Here is a 22,756-nt window from a genome sequence, read left to right on the forward strand (position 1 = left end):
TTAAACCCTGCTTCTTTCCATACATGTTACTTGGCTTCAGTAGTGGCAATACAGTGCCAGGTTTTCTTTAATGTCAGGCATTTTAAGAAATGATTTCTCAGAATTTAAAATTATACACACAAAAAATAAATGGAAATGCTGAGATGTTTCTAAATAAAATAAATTTGACCCCTGGGGAGGGGGGGTGGTAATGAGGCAATAGCTGACCAGAGGCCATTGTAGATTGTTGGTTGATGTTCAAAAATCAACAGAATGCTATTTTAGTTTCTAGGCAACATATTGTAATTCCATAGTGCATTAACCAGATTATCTGCAAAGAATATTCAAAAGCTTTGACAATTTTCCTTGAGGACTCTTTCTGTCTGTTGATAGAACTCACCTATGCTACCTAAGTCACATGAACAGGTGAGAATTATCTAGCAAAAACAATCTCCCCTGTGTCTCAGCATACTACAGCCTTCCACCATCCTCATGATCAAAATAGTTTGGTAGTAAAATATGTTGAGCTTGGAGCTCTAGATTTGTTCTTACTAAGTTTCCTTTGACCACTTCAGTTTATCAAGTTCACCCCAAGTTTGAGCTTGACTCTCAACTTCATTGGCTCATTGTTGTCCACATGCTCTTGGGTTTCCTTTCCGAGTCATCATACATATCACAGATAAGTGCTTGTTTCAAGATTGCTCTGTCTCTGCTTATGAGTCTGAGTTCAGATTTCTAGTTATTGCAAATCCTCATGACAGGGAGAGATTGAATGGTGCACTTTCCAATGGGTTGATAAAACAGTGCAAGGGGAGGAGGAAATTGGGAATGACACATACTGGGACCAGTATGGAGTCAAGGTCACTAGTGGGAAGGTAATATATGAAGTAAGATTCCAAACACTTAGACTCTAGAACTTTAAAACTCTCATATCCTCTGATTGAAACATTAATAAAATCTGAACAAGGTGATGTCTGAAATCCTCACCCATGCTCCAAACAGTCTGCAATTAATTCTCTTCATCTCATGAGGTTTGTGTGGGGACTAAATGGGTATGAAAGTTTTTGAAAATGTTGAAAATTATCTCAGTATAAGTTACCACAAATATCATAAAATAATCCTCTCAATAAATCTGGGATTGTTTTTTATCCCTATTACAAAAATGTTGGCTCAACTCTAGGAGCTTATTTAATTTCAGGTGGAAAAAGTCACTCAAAATACACTTAAAGAAATGAGTAGTTTATGTCTAAGTTAAGGTGACCTTTCTGGAACTAAATTTAGCAATATGTATTAAGACCTGAAATTTTATATCCTTTGATTTAGTAATTCCATTTCTAGAGAATCTAACCTAAGGAAATAGAGACTCAGCCACGTTTTATGTGTAAAGTTGTTTACTGCAGTATTATTTGTGTATTGCATAGAGATGTATGGTAAATAGTATTATGAAAGAAAACATATTCATGAATATAAAAGACTTGAAAGAAACAAACCAAAATATTAACAGTTGCTCTTGGGGGTTTTATTGATTATTTTTATTTTCTTTTTAAAACATTTTAGTATTAAAATTTTCAAGGGTAATGTGTTTCTATTATCTAAAGGTCATTAAAAATAAATTGTGTAGAGTAGGTCCCCTTAATCTAATCCTGGTGCCAACTAATTTTGTCTTTTTAATTACTTCTTGATCAATAACAGTCAGCTTTTCTCAACTGCTTTCATGATTTTCTTCTTGTTCTTCTGCTAACCATGACACCATGTGGGCTTTATATTGCATCTGTCATTTGCCAGCAGCCTAGATAGCACCCAAAGAGCTGAGTCACCTGTCAGTTTTAGGGTGTCTACATACGGTGTTCATTCCTTCCTTAGTTATCCCACACAGTCTTTCTTCACATGAAGTTCACATGAATTGGTCCAGGAATTGATACTTCTAGAATAAGATATACCAAGCAACATTCTTAAAGTGTGACTTGCTTGATTCTCCCTAAGAAGTTCTTGGGCAGGAACATTCTCCACTCATGTTGAATTTCCCATTAATCCATAGAGAATAACTTTTTACTCTGAAAACCTAAAACTTTTAGAAATTACAAGCAATTCCCTAAACTCTAGATTGAATTATCTTACATTTGTTACTATCAAATGGATCTAACTGAGTTACCTCTTATCAGGTGATACCCTCAGTAGAAAGGTGTTTTGTTATTTATTCACTCCATTTTTCACTCGTATGAATTAGTGCCATCTTAAATTAGCCTCACCATTTCTTCACTCAGCACAAATTAACATGAAAACTTGAAGAGGCCATTTCCCAAATACCCCATTAAATAATATTAAATGTATTCTTTTATAAGAAACTCAGAGAAGGTTAATAATGTTACACAATCAGCCTGTTGCTGGTAACATGGGAGGGTGGTTGAAAGAGAGAAGGAGGGTTCCAAAACCGGTTTGGCTCTGTGGATAGAGCGTTGGCCTGCAGACTGAAAGGTCCCAGGTTCGATTCCGGTCAAGGGCATGTAACTTGGTTGCGGGCACATCCCCAGTAGGAGGTGTGCAGGAGGCAGCTGATCGATGTTTCTCTCTCATCGATGTTTCTAACTCTCTATCCCTCTTCCTTCCTCTCTGTAAAAAATCAATAAAATATATTTTTTAAAAAAAAGAAAAGAAAGAGAGAAGGGGGGGAGAGAGAAAGAGAGAAGGGGGAGGAGGAGGAGGAGGAGGAGGAGGAGGAGGAGGAGGAGGAGGAGGAGGAGGGGGAGGAGGAGGAGGAGAAAGGAATAGAAAATAAGCTATTGAAAAGCACTTTTGCTAACCTTTCCAAGGAAATATTCTTTACTCAGAATCCTCTAGATATAGTATTGTAGCATTCAGACTCTCAGAACAGGCCCATGGATATCTTAATTGGCTTTTCCTTATCACCTCATCAATTTGTCACACAACACTAATTCAATTTAGATCCTGTTATTTCTGCACACTTTTACATTGATTTGGAAAATGTCCCTCACACTCTGGTTTTGGTCTCTATTCCTGAAATGTCATTTGCTTAGGATGATTTAGTTTCACGAATGGATTTTCCGCAGCGTGATTTGCCTTAGATGAGCCTCAGATCTTGTATACTTCACTCCAGACATTGTTGCAAAAGAAGAGTTTGTAAGGCTGCTTCCATCTTTTCCCCTAAATATATATACAGCTGACTTTTGAATGATGTGGGGATTAAGGGTGCCAGCACCCTGGCTCTGTGCAGTTGAAACCCCTCATATAACTTTTGATTCCCCCAAAAACTTGACTACTAAGAACCTACTGTGGACTGGAAGCTTTATCGATGACATAAGCAATCAACACATATTTTGTATGTTATATGTATTACATACTATATTCTTACAATAAAAGGAAATTAAAGGAGAGAAAATGTTATGGAAAAAATCTTAAGGAAAAGAAAATACATTTACTATATTTGTTGAAAAAAATCCACCTATAAGTGGACCACTTCAGTTCAAGCCTGTGCTGTTAGAGGGTTAACTGAAAATATTTCTTTCTCCCTTTGTCCAAATTCTCAGAGTTGAAATCTTGGTTCTATTTGTATATGCTGTTTTCATACACTTTAAATCTGAAATTCAATCCAATCCTTTTCTCCATTATCATTCTCTCCAGTCATCTGAAATGTCTCAGACAGGTGCAGGTTTATAGAGAGAGATTACACACACCCACACACATATGCACATCTTAAATATGCCAGATATAATTCTGCATGTTTTGTCAAAACATTTCCATTACTGGTAGTGACATGAGAATTGGGTGTCAGGTGTTACTTGAAACTATCCAAAAGGATTTTTTAAATTTTTTCTTTAGAATTGTTCTTGTGCATTGCCTTCTGATGGCTTTTGGTCTATTTTCCACTTTAAGTAGTTACTTTTGTGATTGATTTGTAGAAGCTCTTAGATATCAAATAATACTATCTCTTTGCTGTATGTTGCACATATTTCTACAGTTTGCCACTTCCTTTTTAATTTTTTATAATTTTTATACACAGGAATTTTTTTTCCTTATATAATCAAGCTATTCAACTTTATACTTTCTCATTTTTAGCCAAGCATTTTGAAAGGTCACATATTTAAGGCAAAGACACATGAAAGCCCGCACAGCCAGTGAGCTGGAGCTGTGGGCTTTGAATGAAGCTGATACCATGTTCCCCACCACACTGTTGAAACCACTGGGCTGGGTTTGGGTCAGGGAGAAAGGACTTACACTCATCCCAACAAGAAAAAGCCCATTTGAAACTAGAAGAATAGAAGTAGGAGGAGAGTCTCTTGGGAGGAAGGTGGTGTGCGGAGGGATGGCGATGACACTTCTGTGTGTGTTTATAAGAGTCATTTATGTGACTAGAAGTTGGATGACTATTTTGTAACCTTTTCCAAGTTCCTGAGCTTTGGGCTGATTTCAGGGGATTTCTGGGGGTCAATTCCTTCCCAGACTTGGTCAATCTGAATGATTCAGTGACTGGGGTCCCCTGGGTGCAGGGGAACCCTTTTAGTTGCCAGCAGTGTGGCAAGGAGATGCCACAGCTATGACCAGTTCCCTGACAGATGCCACCACCATACATGCCTAGAAGTGCAAGGAAGGATCTTTCACATACTCCATCTTCCTTGATTTTTACAGCAACTATGTGAAGCAAGTAGGATATGCTAAGGTTTCTTATTCTCCTTTTTACAGGGTAGAATTAAATAAAATTTCAAATTTAACTGACTTTCCAAGCTCACTTAGTATTGAGTTATGAAGCAAGGTGAGGTGTGCAGTCCACTAGAAGGGGGCAGTGTGTCCTAATGGAAGGTGTACAGGCTGAGAAATTGGGCACATCTGGGGTGAAATGCCAGCTCAGCCACTCATTTGCTCTTTGACCTCAGGCAAGTAACTTCCCTTCTGAGCTTCTCTTTCTTATCTGTAAAAGGAATAATGGCACCTTTCTTGCAAGATTGATATAAGGATTAAAGATAATGCTCCATTTTCTTCTTTGATTTTGTTGGTGTGTTTTTGAGTGCCTCCTTGAAACTTGCATGGAAGGAGTGGCAAAGAAGAAACAGGAGAGCATGACGAATCCTGCACAGGACCTGGCACAGAGCAGATACTGCAAAAAATGTAACTCCTCCTCCACCCTGCCAACCTACAAACTCCTGAGGGCTGAGATGCACCTGTAGGCTTTCTTCCGAAGGATCCTTGGGTGGTTTATAATCCCACTCATTCAAAAGCCCTTTCCCATCACAACATTCAGAATGTTGCTAGCATTGGGGGATATGGTTAATTTAAAACCTCAATTATTTACTCAGTAGGCCATTGTATTCGCAGGCTCAATGAGTGTTTGCAATAACTCACATGTAAATGTAAAAGATCTTGAAAGAAGGTTATTGAAATACAAGAGTCCAGCAATAGGCCTCAAAAGAGAGCTTAGTGTCATGGCTAACACTTAGCAAACTATAGGCACAAGACCAAATCCAGTCCATAGACTGTTTTCATAAGTAAAGTTTTATTGAAACACAGACACTCCCATTGTTTACATGGCCACTATGACTGCTTTCATTTCAACAGCAGGGTTGAGTAGTTGCAGCAGGGACTGTAGGCCTCAGAAAGCCAAAAATACTTACTCTCTGTCCCTTTACAATAAAAGATTGCCAAACCCTGGTAAGAGCTGGTACTTCCAGGCTACGTGACTTTAGACAAATCATTTATACTCATTGTTCCTCAAATTCCTTATCTATAAAATAGGGATGAATCCTCAGTTAATGATAGCTGTCACAATTACTACTAATACCATTGATTTTTAGCAAAGCCCTTTGGGTAAAACACTCACCCTGAACCAGGAACAAAAACCTGATTGTTCAACCCCAATTTCAAAGGTTCCTCCCTGTGGATAGCAATAGTAGCTAGATCCTTTTGTGCCACAATCATGTTTTCTTAAGGTCAGCCACTTCAATGCCATTGGCTCCAAGTCCAGGATATTATAAGTATACTCTACCTTTCTCCCACACTTAATGTAGACATTTGGATTAGTGTCATCGAATATTTTCCAATAGTTTGTGTACCCTATCTGAGAGAGTGGAAAATTGAATGAGGCGTTGTGTCGGAATTAAATGTGAAAAGAACCAGCTGCTTCTTTCTAAAATATGAGCTAGATATTCCAAAAGATGTGAACCTTCAATCAAATATAAGGGAAGATTTTACATTTAGTTGTTTATTTTGGGAAAAAAACTTTTTAAAGAAAACCAACCTTGATAGATGGCATTGAAAGCTATTAAGGAAGCTGAAATAACAGCAGCCCCACATTGCCTCCTAAATATAGTGGGGAATGCTTTCTCACTGTAAAGAAGAAGTCTTGTACAACAGTGCAATCAGCATATGGAGGTGATTTCCAAGAGAGAAGTGAAAAGAAAAAAAATCCCACAGCTCAACCTTTCAGAAGTATCATAGTCATGCAGGAAGAAAACCATCTTGATCCTCTTCCTCATTGTTAAGCATTGCAGGCAGGGCCTCGGGGTGGGGCGAAGGCTTGGGAGGAGGAAAAGGGGTGGGGAAGGGTCTCCAGTCTAAGACTCATATGCATGCAAATGATGCACTAGTGGTACCCCCACCACTACCAGAGTACAGCAGTACCTGTTCAGGAACCTTCCCTTTGTGGATTACCTGGCCTCCAAAATAGCCATTTCCATGGGCTGTGCTTCATCAACTCAGCCTTGGCATGGAAGGAGAACCTTCTCACCCCCACACCCCTCACAAGTAGCCTGGTGGTTAAGGCAGGGGTGAGTGCAAGTTACAGGGCTTTTTTCCATCAGAATCCCTTCTCTCCCACCTCGGGCCCACTCATGCTCCCCTTAGTGTATGGGTCCTGCCATTTACATTCAACAGAGCTTTACTGAGCACCTTTCTAAAGTAGTTCTTAACCTTGGTTGGCCATGATAATTACCTACAGAGCTTTAAAAATACACCTATTCCTAGGCCTCCACCCCCAGAGATCCTGATGTAATTTATATCTGGGGAGGCACCTAGGCATCACATTGTGTGTGTGTGTGTGTGTGTGTGTGTGTGTGTGTGTGTGTGTGTGTGTGTGAAAGTGGGGCAGTGTGGTATGTTTAAAACTTCCCAAGTGATTCTAATGCACTGACCTACTATATTCGGGTCATTCTTCTAGGTGGGTACAACAGGGAATAGCACAGGCAAGGAACTTGGTCACATAGAGTTCATGGTCTAGCAGGGCAAGACAGAATAAATGAATGAATGGCCAAGATATGTTGTGACAGTGCTACCAGGAAAATAAAACATGGGGCTGTAAAAGAAAGAGCTAGAAGATGTTGAGATTTGTAACTTTAGATTGCATAATTTCAGATAGAGTGATCAGGCCATCTCTATCTGTAGGGTCATACTTTCCTCCTTTGCTCATGAGCTCTGTTAGCACTCAGATTTAGCAACAGGCTGTGATCAGATGCCTGCTCTTTGATCACTGTTCCCTAAACCAAGTTTCTACAGGCTGATGAAACATGGGAGACCCTCCCTGATTGGATAGCCCAGATAACCACTGTAACCAGGAGCCACCTCACATGGCATGCCTTATCCTCAGTGCTCTAATTCGAGAATGCCCCCATCCTCTTTCCCTTTGACCTCATTGACCACCTCACTCTAAAGTGATATCCCATTGTCAGCATCATTTATTGAACACAATTTGCTGACTTGTCATAATGATAATAGTAAAAGCAGATTGAACTATACTTAATATGTACAGGCACTCTTCAAGATACATTATCTAATTTAATCCACTGCAAAGGGGGAATTATCAGCCCCAACAATTGGAAACCAAGCCTCTGAAGGTTAAGAGAGTTATGACATGGCTTACCTTTTTTTTTTTAGACCTTCTAGGTCCTCTCTAACTCAGGACTCTGTTATTTTGTGCTCTCTAGCTCATTTCCTCAATGAGGTAGCGAGCTCCCTGAGGAAAGGTATTGTATCTTATACATCTTTGCAGGAGTCTCTTCTCTCCTCACCCCCATAAGCCTTGCTTGTGATGGGCAATAAACGCATCAGAGATCCACCTGTGGAGGCAGCCTGGCTGTCACTCCTGAGTCCCTGAGGATTTGAGGAAGCCTTCAAGGCCCACAGGCCTCATTAATGTTGCTCATAAACTTGGACACTCTTTCTTTCATGTTCAAGACTGCCCAGTGGGATCCTCACCTTTGAGAGGCCCCCAAAGTAACTCAGACATTTATAGATGGTTCCTGTGGGCATTTGCCCCAAGGTCTGTCCCATTGAAAATCCAAAAGGAACAATTATTTTACGCTTTCCTTCTTTTTGTTGGTTGTTTTGCTAATTAAATTTAAAAAAACCACACACACACATTGAGATTAAAACAGCAAATAAGGAAATCATTACAATTCCTAGATTAAGGATTATTATTCCATAAGGCAGAGTTGTGCTGTTTATGGTATTTGGAGGGACTATATCTTTGAAGATAATTCCCTATTTTTTTCAGCTTCATTGAGGTATAATTGACAAATAAAATTATAAGATATTTAAAGTGTACAACATGATGTTTTGATACACATATACACTGTGAAAATATGCCCCCATCTAGTTAACACATCCATCACCTCACATATTTTTGGTGAGAACATTTAAGTTTTTCTCTCCTAGCAAATTTCAATTATACAATGCAGTGTTATCAACTATAGTCACCATGTTATACATTAGGTCCTCAGACCTTATTCATCTTAAACTGAGTTTGCACCCTTTTATCAACCTCTTCCTATCTCCCCTCTCCCTGATGGTAACCACTCCTCTATTCTCTGTTTCTATGAGTTTGACTTTTGAAAAAATTCCACATGTAAGTGATACATGCAGTATTTGTCTTTCTCTGTTTGGCTTGTTTCACTTAGTAAAATGCCCTCAAGGTCCATCCATCTTGTTGCAAGTAACAGGATTTCCTTTTTTTTTTTTTTTTAAGGCTGAATAATATTCCATTATATTATTCCATTATATTACACACACACACACACACACACACACACACACACACACACACCATCACATTTTCTTTATCCATTCATCCATTGATGGACACTTAGGTTGTTTCTATACCTTGACTATTATGGAATAATGCTGCAATGAACATGAGAGCACAGATATCTCTTTGAGATAATGATTTCATTTCCTTTGGATATATACCCAGAAGTGGGATTACCAGATCATATGGTAGTTCCATTTTCAATTTCTTGAGAAACCTCTATACTGTTTCCCATAGTGTCTGTAATTCTATTTTGTTACTATAACACACACACAAAGAATATAGCAACACTTGTGAGTGTGTGTGTGCATGTATGTGTGTTTATGTTTGAGACAGAGAGGAAGAAAGCAAGGATATGAATGTAGTTATACCTCGCTGAAGGAAATTAATGTAGAAATTGAGAAGTTACATAACCTTCATATATGAATTTGGATATCCCTTCTCTGCACTGATGTCCTTGTTGATGTTCAGTTAAGTGCCTATGGAAGAACATAAAACTGTCTAAACAAAAGTCCTGTGATTACTTCCATTTTAATTAAAACCTTAGAGGTTTAAGCCTCACTGGCATTTTCTCCTTTCTTCTCCTTTCTTCCTTTGCCTTCCAAGGAGAAACCTGCCCTACAAGGAGGCTTTTGGGCTGATCTGCCTCTGCAGCTGCCATGCCCGGCTCAGTGCAGGAGCTTGGTAGCAGATGTGTGGCCCTTGTCAAAGCCGAGTCTTTTAACTGGACTTTGCTCCCTTCTGAGACAGGGAGCAATGGGCACCAAGGAGTCCTAATCTCATAACCTCTTAATGCTGAAACCCCAGATCTCATTGGGTTAGAAGTTGACCTCCAATCCCAGTAAATGCTCTATTAACATGTGAATCCAACATAAAACTCATAGCGATAAAGAAACCACAGTGATCATGTTTGCTACTGCAAATTTCTCCCCATGGCAAATTAAGTCATACTGATTCTGAACTGCCAACCAATGATTACTAGTATATTAACTTACCAGATGGAAATGCAGCCTAAATTCACATGTGCTCTTAAAGCCACAGACAAATCTGTTTTTTAAAAGCAAATATAGCAGTGCATACTAACCGAATCCCAACCAGGCAACAGCTCTGTGCTGAGTGAGTATCTTGATGGTGATCAGTATCATGTAAGATGCAATGGGAGATAGAAGAGTGTGGATCTCACCATGAAGGGAGCTTATGTGCTGGTTGGAAAAACAACCTAACAATGAAATAACCAGAGTGTAATGCAGGGGAAAACACTGTATTTAACCAGGGTTCTGTGAGATGATGCAATAGGATTCGAGAGAAAGGAGAGGTAATTGGGCATAAGACTGGCGGGGGGTAGGGGGTGCGGGGGGGGAAAGGCTTCCAGGAAGAAGCTGAATTTGAGTTCATCTTGAAAGATTGGGATGGATCAATAGAAAGAATATTCCAAAAGTAGGCCAATCTAAACAGAGGCAAAGAGGCGTGAATTGAATAATGAAAGCTTGGGGTTAAGAAGACTTTTGGAGAGAAGGGGACTTTGAAGGTCAGGGCGAGGAGTTTACACTTGATTTGCTTTGTGTTTCAGGTGGATTTTGTGTTTAGCTACAAGCCCCAGAACTCTGAATATATTTTCTTAACCAAATTCTTAAATAAAGGATTCATTTTCTTAAATAACAAGAAAACCAGTTCCAAGGGGGTACAGTAGCTCCATGTTGACACGTTCCCTCTTCCCTTCTACCATACCTTGTGGGAGGCATTGTCAGTAACTGTGTTGCTTCCCAGCCCCAATATGATGGTGCCACCTCCAGCCTCATGTCCACATTCCAAGCAGAAAGAAGAAAGACAGGAAAGAATAAGCAGGTGGTTTCTGCATTAGGAATGCAAAAGCTTTCTCAGAAATCCCTAACAGTCTTCTGCTTGCATCTCACTGGCCAGAACTGTGGCAAAGTGCAACCCCTAACTGAAAGGATGTCTGGGAAAGCTAATGTTTTTGCTGGGACATTCTCACCACAAATAAATCAGGGTTCTGTTTCTTAAGGGAGAAGCGGGAACAAATATTGAAACAGCAATTAGCAATAGTAACACTCTGTACAACAGCAATCTCTACACACTATTATTGCAGGTTCCTGAATAGAGTTGTCTTAGAAAAAGTGGTTAATTTTTAGAAAGTGGATTTGGCATTGATATTTGAGGGATTTGGAAGGAAGGAGAAGAAAGATCTGGAAGAGTGGGTGGAAACTGGTGAAAATAATCTAGGGGTGAAGTAGTAGCCACTTGAATGCGTGATCTGGATATGGGAATGGGAAGAAGGAGAGAAGCTAATAGTTATTTCCAAGAAACAATGAGCAAGATTTTGTAAAAAGCATCCAAGAATGAATGGTCAAGGTGGAAGGTGTTGGCAAAGTGATTCTTTGGTCCTTTTTTGTTTTTCTATGCATAACGTTAACATTTGGGGTGAATGGAAGAGAACGTACTGGAAAAAGAAATTGATAAAGGACAATCTAAGAATCAGAGACATGTTGAAGCAATAAAGAATCCTAGAGTATAATTATATTTTAATAATTATAATTATAATAGGCACCTGAGGTACAGAAAAAGAGATGAGTTAGGTGCAAAGTTAGGGGGTTCTAATAGAATGTGCTCCTTCTTGGGAATGTGAGCATTGCTTTCCAGGACCATTCTCTAAACACAACACATCGGATAGCCTCTAGAGTACATCTATGTTTAAAAGCAAGATGGACCAGATCTGAAAAGAAATTATGTTCCTTTTGATGACTAATCCTAAACAGACAAACAAAAAAGCATTCTGCCTATTTGTCAGAAGGAAAGCAGAAAGGGAGGAGTTTTATCTGCTAGTTATTGTTAAGGAACAGAAAATCATTTTAACATTAAAAAATTACTACAATTTGAAAACTCATTCTTAAAAATGGAAGTGTCAGTCATTGCACAAGGCATAAAGACACAGAAAAGTTTAGACTTTGTGCTTTGACCTTTTATGATTCTGCAGTGTCACAAGTAGATTTGGACTTTTATTTTAGCCTGAAAGAAAACTTTAAACAACCCAACTACCTTAGGACCGTAGGGGAAGACCTGACATGGTCTCAAATCCAACAGTCTCATTCTTAGCATCCCAGAGTTTCTTGTCAGCACTGGGGAAGAAGCCAAGGAAAATCTCAGGGATGGGTAAAACAGAGAAACTGGATTAGTTGTATTTGCCATGTGTGTTCTGTAATTTGTAATTACTGTGAATCTTCAGATCAGATTCATGATTGTCTGAATTTTCAAGGTTGAAAGTCATTTATTTTTGACTTACATGCACCTGGCTTTCCTAATTCAGTTTACTCAGTTGTCAAGTCACCAAAGTCTCCCTCTGTTCTACAGAACACACTGGTAGGGGAAGGGGGGCATTTCCCTTGCTTGTCTCACTTTCACAGCTATGCTTCATCTGTTTTCTGTTGTTCTAACCTAGGTTTTAATGACAAAATGAGGAAAAAATAGTATCTTGAAAGAAAATATTTTATGTGAAAGAAATGTCATTCTTCTTGTTCTCTCATATTCAGCAAATCAACATACCTATTCAAGATTCCTCTAGTACTGCTATTAGGACTTTTTCTCCACACCTGCTTGTCACTTTCTTCTTCCAGTTGGTGAGTTCCTTGAGGCCAATGTATGGCTTATTAGACATTGTCTTCCTGATTTCCAGCACAGTGCAGGCACAGAGGAGGCACCTGAAGTGGTTCACCAGGTGAATGACTTTGCGGAGGCTTCTCCTAGTCAGAGTCTTTTCAGGTGCTTATACTTATTTCCCTGATGACATAAGCCTGAGTCATAAGGCTGCATGCCCAATGTACACACTAGAGTGAACTCTGCCAGGGGCACCAAAGACCTTTGGCCAAAAAATCAAGTAGTCCAAAGAAATGCTTCAAGAGAATTATTAAAAAGAAGAGAACCCAAAACTAATTTTGTCCAAACATTTGCTGTTTGAAAGCCAATATAGATTTTTTTAAAACACAAGTATTTGAATCGTTAAGTCAGCCAGTGTACAAAAGTCTAAGTTGAAAGGTATAAAATTACAAGTCTCCACCCAGGCAACTGGACACCTTCCTATAGACTATGAAGTTGGTAACTCGGCTCCTGGGCTCCCAGACTTCCTCTCTCAGCCATGCAGTGTTCCAGCCTAGAGGCAACCAATATTACCAGATTCTTGTGTGTGTTTGTTTTTCCAGAGATAGGATATGTGCCCATGTACATGAGGAGCTAAGTATAAACATATATATTTTATAAGTATATATATTTTCCAAGAATTATTTTAGTGAACAGAATCAATAGAAAAAAAATCATCATAAAGTAGGTCAATCAAGATCTTGAACTATAAAGTGCAAGGGAGAAAAAGTATCCAAGATGAAGAGCGATCACTCATCAGAAGGCAGAAATAGAGCAGGAATTCTGTCTACATTAAAAAAAAAAAAAAGGGTGAGATCATAGATCCATCTGTTCATTATGGTGGGCATTTCCTCAAAGCCAATGGACATTGCCTGGAGTGTCATTGGAGAACTTGCAGTTGTTGAGTGAGAGAAATCGTGGTGTTTGTTATAATGTGGGCATGTTCTACTCTATGGTGACACACTTCATCAGAGAATTAGTGGCATCTGATCCCCAGAACCCTCCCATATATATTCATATTATTTCAATGTAATAAGACATACTACCTCTCAGGTCAAAGGAATATGGCACACACTAGGCAAGGATCCTGAGCCAGGAAGAAGAAAAGGGGTGGGGGTGGGGCATGCTTTCTGAAGAGCACTACCCTACTCATTGCTATGCCTTAATTTAGCTAAACTGTCTTCCTCACTGGAGATGTTCTTGGCAGTTTATTGATATAAAGTTTACTTCAAGTGGATTGGAAAAGTCCAAGTCAACCAGTTACTGCTTTTCCCCCAGTAATACCAAAATTCTGCTTGGGACCAGGGAGCAAGAGCAAGCTAGAAAATGAGTATTTGTCAAATAAATTCCCAAGTAATTATTGGATTCTAAGAACATGTAAGGTACCAGGCAAGTTTCTGATGTTCTAACCAGATCTTGTTAGAAATATATGATACACACTCACAAGGAAGGTGATGAACAGCACGGGACCCTATCAATGAGAGGAACATCAAACAAATGTGATAGACTTCAGGGAAGTGAGGAATTTTCTTCCATCTCCCATGGAAAGGCAAGTTTCGCCTCTAGGTCTCCATAAAGCCTCCAGTAGATGAGGTTCTTTCCACTCCCTGCCCTATAGACTCTTGGGACAGTCTGGTTGATATACCTAATGAAAAGTATCAAAGAAAGAAGGCAGTTGGCTGCTCAGGTAGACTTCATGGGAAGGCAGTGCCTGGTACAGTTGCCATAAGTCAGAATTTGGCTTGTGGGTTTGGAGATTCATGAGTTTCATTTTGTAAGAGCACTCAATTAGGCTTAGGGAAAATGATTCCAAGAGTGATCTGTGAACCTGAATGTCAATGTCAATCTATTGATTTACAATGGGTAGGAGTATATATTCTAATGACCAGAATGATCTTGTTCACTACTTTACACATCAAAGAACGCTGGGCCAATTATAGAAGACTGTTTACTGAATGCAATCAGGACCAAAGATTAGAAGACCTTGAAAGATAACTTAATGCACCATCCCTACCTCATCTTGTTGAATAGAATATATACAAGAAAAAAAACAAACAAAGCTGTTTTCTGCCATTTAAAGTTTCTTCTTTTGTTATCAATTCATATAACCCAGTTCCTCTCTTTATAGGCTATATGCATATTATTGGATGTATTCCATAGATATGAACTGATTAGAGGGTGGAGTCTGGTCGCCTTAACTGTCATTGGATATTTCCCAAATATCCTCTATTACTCTTATCATAATAATGTGCAAAGTAGCACATTTGCATCTTTCCTTTATATTTTAAACTTATTTTTAATACACATAAAGTAAAATTCACCCTTTGAATTTTAGGAGCTTTGACAAATAGAGAGTTGTGTAACTACCACCACAGTCAAGATATAAAACAGTTCTTCACTCCTCCCCCAGCCCCCCAAAGAAATAATGCCTTGAGTTACACTTTCAAAATAGATTCCTTCCACAGATGGCTAACCTCTATTATGTGTTCTAACATTTTTGTTTGCAGAGGATTATATTTTCTGGCATTATCTACCAGTTATGAAACCCACCAGAAAAATAGGCTGTCATTCCCAGAGATGGATAAAATGGCGTTTTCTAATATGTGTATGAATATTTGCTTAGCTAGCAGTGAGTATATCAAGTTTACTTGATCTGTGAACTTACAACAAAACACAAAAAATTGACATATATTCTAAGGACATTTCCCCCAAAGAAAGTAGGAGAAAAACTTTAACATTCCAGTTGGAACTCTATCCACAAGAACTATATTAGCTCTGAGGGTTGGGAAAGAGAACTGCTAAGTCATATCACCAATTCATTTCCTTCCTTTAAATGAGTCACGAGGACAGAGATAACCCCAACACACTAGAAGCTGCTCCAGTGCTCAAGTAATTATATCCACTCCTGCTTTCCAGAAACTAGGTCTAGGCATTAAGAACTTTCCTAAGTAAAACATGCATCCATTTAACCTATGCAAGTTAGTAACTGAATTTATTGCGGTTGTTTTAATAAAGGCTCTTTAAAAGTATGTATATATAAATGGTACATATGCATGCTCATTCAGTTTAAACAATGGAAAACTAAACTTCATTTCAACTCTATTATGTCTTGATGGTATTTAGGAACTTAAAAAATAAATTATGTGTGTTCAATGAATTATTTCACATATGAACAGGTCTTGTTAATATTTCTGACCACCTAGGGGACTCAGTCCATGCCATAGGCTGACAAATTACTTTTAAAATAAAATAGGAGTAATTTGGGTTTATAAATTAAATGGTGGCCACAAGTATATCCTGAAGGGCCCTGAGGTCTGGTCACCTCTACTTGGCTCTACCTCTAACCCAGGAAGTGACAAGGCAGACCTTTCTTTTCTTTGAGAACTTATTGCTCTATCTTCCAGATACTCATAGAGACCCTGTAGTCCTGCCAATTGCAAGAATACAAGACTGAATGATTATTTGCCAAGTACCTGCAGCTGAAGAACTCAGCAGCACAGTTAGATATATATTAAGACAATTATGTTGAATCATTAGAAAATTTAATTCTAAGACGCAAAGTCTCCTTTTATCACAAATTCCGAAATAACCAGGTGGTCTAATAAAATCCCACATCAGAGGAGTCTTATAACAGGATCCCTTTGTCTGAGCAGAGAGGTTGGCAGTCATCCATGTATTTCCCATCTGTCTTCTTCTTATCCTCCCACAACTCCCCACCCTTTGCTTCTCTTAGCACTGTTTCCCATTCTTAACTTTTCTTCCACTTTTACCTCCTCCTGCTTCCATTTTTCTTGAGAGTAGACCACATGATTAAAGTGCCATTCTCTCTCATTGTAACATTTTTCAATGAAACACTGGAAATAGTCAAGGAAGAAGGAATGTGAGAGAATATTGATCCGTGAATTTCAGGATGAACAGAAAGGAGATAAATAGGTCTGTCCCTGTCATGTTGACTCACGTGACTCTTCCAGCATTTACTGGAATGACCTTCAATTCAAATGAGAACCACAAAATACCAGTAATTTTATCTGGGGAATATTTATATTTTGGTGTAGTAGGTGAATTCCCAATTAAAGGGCATTATTAGAAGCATTTTTCCCCCAAATGTAGTTTCATATTGGTTAGGCCTTGCATTTTTAATTGGTTGTTTTGGTTCAAAGAGAAGATTTTGTTTTTGTTTTTAAAATCCATTCATTCCCCATTTCCTTATAACTAACTCCCATGGATAATACCTGTGAAAGAAGACATCCTGAGCGTAGATTTCTCTAATATAGACCAACCCAATATTTTCCTCCTCCAACAATTTGTTCCTGATGTAGAGCCTACTGGGTTTGGTGATTGAGTATACATGGAAGAAAGTCAGGAATTTAGAACATTCCCTGACAATGGCAATAAAAATGTCTGATTATTCTAAGGCCTCTCCCTCCCACCCCCACATTAGTGCAAAGGGTAAACTGCTACTAATGTCACAAAGAGTGGAAGGGTACAGGGTGACTACCCACTCTTGATTTACGTTTCACATTCTCAATCCAGGGGTCTTTCTACCTCTCACTGCCCATTGGACTTTCTGGGCATCTGTTTTATGACTGGGTTACAGAAACTTGTGGCACTTTAAGGATGGCTCCCTAGCATTAGTGAAGCCAGAAACTAGGGCTTACCCTAAATCGGAGGGTCCTTTCAAAGAATGATGCCCTTAGAAACTGAGGAGGGTAAGCAGCAGCACATACAAAGTGTGTATATTGAGGTCTTCCCATAATAACTACCTGAGAATTTGTGAGTGTGCTCATGATCTAATTAGGGCTATCCCCAAAAGTCATCTGCAGTCTAAAAAATGTAAGATAAAATTATACATTTAAAGTTCCATATGGAACTTTGCTCTTCCCACAGCAGTTTACTGAGCATCTATCCTGTGTGCCAGGCACCATGCTGAGGACAGCAGTGAATAAAACAGACCCTGTCCCCATGGTCTAGCAGGAACTGCAAAAGCCAGTGTTGACCCAGCACGGTCCCAGTGTCTGAGACTTTGGGTTTGACAAATAGGGCCTCCTGTGCCTCAAAGGTGATCTTTAATATTACAGAAGGGGCAATTCTTCCACTTCCCATAAAATAGCACACAAGACCACCCATCCCTTTTGTCTCCACTCACCAAAGCCATCTGTTATTAATGAAGGCCAGATATATCTCCATAATAAGAAAGAGAGCCATAGAGAAGGGATGAGAGGTATTCTTTAACTAGAAGGTTGATCTCCACACTGAATGAAGAAACTCATGCTGACCTTACACACGGGCCTCTTTGAGTGTGGTTCACATTCACTGCTGTGATAAGACCAACTCCGGGTAAATGGGAAAAGCCTTGGTTTTGAAATTGCAAAGCAGAGATGTCAGTCAATGGTGTAAAGAGCTTTAGCTTGGGAAACAGATGGTATCAGTCAGCGTCAATCCAGTGATCATCAGCGCAGCTTTCTCCTGTCCACTCTTTCTTATCCCTCAAGGACACCATATCGTCTAGTGTTAAATACACTTTCACACACACTATTTTAAAGTCTCCATCAACCCATTGGGGGATATTTCAACCCTCATTTCATAGATGAGAAAAATCAAACCTCCCAGAAAGCATGTACAGTTCTCCACAGCTGTAATGCGAAGCCAATGCTCAAAGCCAGATCCTTAAGCTCCAAACCAACATGCTTTCCACTCTCATGTAGCTTCTACTCTAATCATTTTAGGTCTTCTTTCTTTTTGCACATTGTTTCAGCATGTCCTGATGGGCAATTATCCTACAACCTGTCAGTTTTCTGGGAGCAGCCAGATCTCTCCCCTGCTCCCTGTTCTGTCTTGTCCAAGCAGATAATTGCTGCCCCCCAACCTCTTTTGCTTCCCATAGGAATCCCATATCTATCATGGATATCTGTGAACCTGCTTTTAGAAATAGAGGGGGACACGTGGGTGGCACACATGAGGTTTTTTAGGAATCTATTAGTAGTTTTGCAGAGGCTGCTCAGAATTTTAAATTGACTGATTTCAAGATAAATTACCTCCTGAGAAAGACACTTTTCCCCTGCTCTTCCTTTCAACACTTCTCATCCCCAATATGTATTTGCTTTTCGGGTGCTTTTCTTTTACCCCCTACGGCTTGGCCTTACACCCTGTGCTCAGAAGACAGGGATATTAAGAGGTAGAAGCATTATCTACCAAGAAGGCCAAGGGACTGGCATGGCTCGGTGGTTGAACGTTGACCTATGAACCAGGAGGTCATGGTTCAGTTCTGGTTGGGGCACATGCCCGGGTTGCAGGCTCAATCCGTGAGCGGGGAGCAGCCAATCAATGATTCTTTCAGATCACTGATGTTTCTATCTCTCTTTCTCTCTCCCTTCATCTCTGAAATCAATAAAAAATATTTTTAAAAAAGAAGGCTGAGGGAAACAGATCTAGCCCTCCTTGGCCTCTGTAGGGATTGGCAGTGCTCCTTAAGATCTTTATGCAGAAAGGAACTGCTGTTTTTAAAGTCCTGGGAAAATGTCCATGGATGGATCCCAGTGCCTTTTTAAACCTCCTGAGTTAATAACTACTATTTTGGGGGTGAGGTGTGTATATGCATAAGTCAGAAAATTTTTTACTATACTAAAATTAAAATGTACCTATGTAAAGTCTCAGGGTTTGGGGAAAATTTTTATTATACTAAAATTAAAATGTACCTATATAAAGTCTCAGGGTTTGGGGAACATAATTCTGCCTTTTATGTTAAAAAACACATACTTCTGCTCAACAATGTTTATTTGCTTTAACTAGGTCAATGGTGATAAAATAAAAATGCAGACACTGAAAATAAGTATGCTTTTGAAAATAACATTATATTATAAATGTCACTCCTAATATATTAAGATGAGTCTATTAGTAGACTATGTCATAACTAGAAACAAAAATATTAAACAAAGGTAACAATAATGTGTATAAACTAAAATATCTTCAGTTTCAAAATTAGCTATAATATTACTTTCCAATTAAGTAGCTTTCCAGTATAAGATATAAAACATAATATAAAGATACTAGACATCATTAGCCATGCATTTTTAAATACCTTTGTGACAATAAAATGCACCAAAAAAAATTCAATAAGTTCTGGCCAGTGTTCTGACATTTATATTGGAGAGCTTAATTTTCTGATCAAGCTCTGGATTATAAAGTAAGAACCAACTGACTCTTTTAACCAGTCAGAATAAAACAGACAGAGCCATTGTGTGTGGATGGGCTCTGCTGTGGTTTGCCATAGTCACTTGTAACGTGGAAGAGTTGTCTCCGGTCTGAGCAGCCTATTTGCAAATAAGACCTTATCTCCAAAGAAGGTATAAAACAGACAGTGGCCAAAATAAAATATCAGCGAAAGGAGCTGCCATTTCTCCTCCATTTCAATAGGACACATTAGCCTAGTTCAGTGGTCAGCAAACTCATTAGTCAACAGAACCAAATATCAACAGTACAACGATTGAAATTTCTTTTGAGAGCCAAATTTTTTAAACTTAAACTTCTTCTAACGCCACTTCTTCAAAATAGACTCGCCTAGGCCATGGTATTTTGTGGAAGAGCCACACTCAAGGAGCCAAAGAGTCGCATGTGGCTCGCGAGCCGCAGTTTGCCGACCACAGGCCCTAGTTTAAAAGCCAATTATTTCTATTGATGCAACAAATTCTTGGGTCAGGCCACAACCTCTATAATTCTATGTGAGTTTAGGGCTCAGGACTTACTGAATTGCAAGCCAAGAAGCAATCTAGTCAACATGAAAAACCACCAGAGAGTCCCTGCCCTCTCCATTCTGTCCTGGTGCTTTAGACAGTGACAGCACCACTCCCCTCACTTTGCTGCCCTTCCCACACCCCTACCAGCCTCATAAAGCTCGCCATCTCATCCTCCTGCTAGGCTGATCACTTCCTACAAGTGCCTGGTGCTGGAGGCAGCAGTGGTAGAAGACCTAGCATTTAGCTAATAATTTTAGAAAAAAGCAGGAAGGTGGGACACGGGAGTGGGCCTCCTTTCACTGGACATGCCAGCTCTCCCTCTTAATTACTAAGCCCGAAACCCATGGGAAGAAGACAATACAGGGCTGTCTTCCCACTCACACAAACACAGAGACTAATGGATATTATTTTTTAGTTCACTGACACAACACAATTTTAAATAATGCCCAAATGTTCATTTAATAGGACACATAATTTTTCCTTCAGTTGGATTGTCTGTATATGACATTGGGAATCCTATATAATAAAGAGGTAATATGAAAATTTACCATCATGCCCTCACACAAGATGGTGGCCCCCAAGTGTTCACAAGATGGCTGCCCCCATGTGGTCACAAGATGGCCACCATAAGATGGCTGGCAGAGGAGGGCAGTTGTGGGCAATCAGGCCAGCAGAGGAGGTCAGTTGGGGGTGACTGGGCTTGCAGGGGAGAGAGGGCAGTTGGGGGGACCAGGCCTGCAGGGGAAGGCAATTAGGGGCAACTAGGCTGGCAGGGGAGGGCAGTTAGGGGTGACCAGGCCGGCAGGGGAGGGCAGTTTGGGGCAACCAGGACTGAAGGGGAGGGCATTTAGGGACAACTAGGCCAGCAGGGGAGGGCAGTTGGGGGGAACCAGGCCTGCAGGGGAAAGCAGTTAGGGGCAACCAGGCCAGCAGGGGAGGGCAGTTCGGGGCAACCAGGCTTGAAGGAGAGGGCAGTTAGGGATGACCAGGCCAGCAGGGGAGGGCAATTGGGGGTGACAGGGCCAGCAGCGGAGCAGTTAGGCATCGATCAGGCTGGCAGGGGAGCGGTTAGGGGTGATCAGATGTCAGGCAGATGCAGTTAGGGGCAATCAGGCAGGCAGGCAGGTGAGCAGCTGGGAGCCAGCAGTCTTGGATTGTGAGAGGTATGCCCACAGGGATCGGTCCTAAACCGGCAGTCGGACATCACCTGAGGGGTCCCAGATTGGAGAGGGTGCAGGCTGGGCTGAGGGACACACCCCAGTGCACAAATTTTGTGCACCAAGCCTCAAACCTCTTGTAAACACACATGTGACGTGGGGATATGTAGGTATTGTAAAAACTGTGTTTGTCTTACCAAGGGCTACAGAAAACCACTCAAACTTGTTGGCCTTCTCACCCCTAGGACCCTCAACCTATACTGCTAAGCATGCAGCCATTCCCAAAGGCCAGGACCCTGAGTTAGTCCATGACCCTATCCCAGCCCTGTCTCCAGTGACCCGAGGCCAGACCTTACACTTGGCCAGGGTAACTGGCTCTGAGGGAACCTCTAATGAACAAAAACGACCAATCCTATTAAAACTTAAGAGAGTTAGGTAGAAATGGCTCTCAATGGAATTGTGGAACCAGCCACTTAGATCATCCCACCAGTATCCATGTGAGGAGGATGGAAAAATGGCAAGGAGACATGTGAAAGAGAGCACAGCCCCTGGTTAGACGGTGGCCCCATTTCCTGTCCTAGACACACATGACGCAGTCAACCAGGCCGCAGTAACAGGCTCAGCAGAGAAATGTCAGGGACTGCAGGAGTCACCAAAGGGCGTTTTTTACTCTGACACCTGTGTGAAGGGGGAAATACCAGTGCAGTTTTAGAGACTCTCAGTCCTGGAATTTTCCACCTGATGTTGTTTCAGGTGTTGGATTAGAATGCACACATGCTAAGATGACTTTGTAACATTGGGTTATATGCTTTTCTTAATCACACTGATCTCATTCACACCATACATCCCAGCAGCACACCTGGCTCAGGCTGGATACTCAGAAGATCTGAGATCAGAGTTAATCATTCCAGTCCTCTCTCCCATGTGTCCTTGAATATCTCCATCCTCAGCAGCAAAGGTCCCCAGACAGAGAGAGGCGGTGGTTCCCTAGAGAAAAAACAACCCTAAAGACACATTTAAGTCACCATTAGCAAATGTAATTCCATCTCAGGCTGAAAAGTCCCAGCTCTGACTGCTCCACTGAAGAGCTGTGGACTTGAGCATGCCACTGCATCTCTGTGGGCCTTGTACCCTCAGCTTAAGTGGGAACAATAGCCCAGTGAGTTGTCAGGTTTCTTCTTTCCCATGAAGTCCACTTCCACAGCCCTCAC

The 22,756-nt window shown here is 40.4% G+C and overlaps 1 protein-coding gene across 2 annotated transcripts in view; it reads left to right on the top strand.

The window, feature by feature from the left end:
• Positions 1 to 22,756, top strand: part of ZNF366 (zinc finger protein 366) — a 64,913-nt gene that overhangs the window by 20,893 nt on the left and 21,264 nt on the right. The window lies entirely within an intron of this gene.

Source organism: Plecotus auritus (assembly GCF_963455305.1).
Source record: "Plecotus auritus genome assembly, chromosome: 7".
NCBI classification, from domain to species: Eukaryota; Metazoa; Chordata; class Mammalia; order Chiroptera; family Vespertilionidae; genus Plecotus; species Plecotus auritus.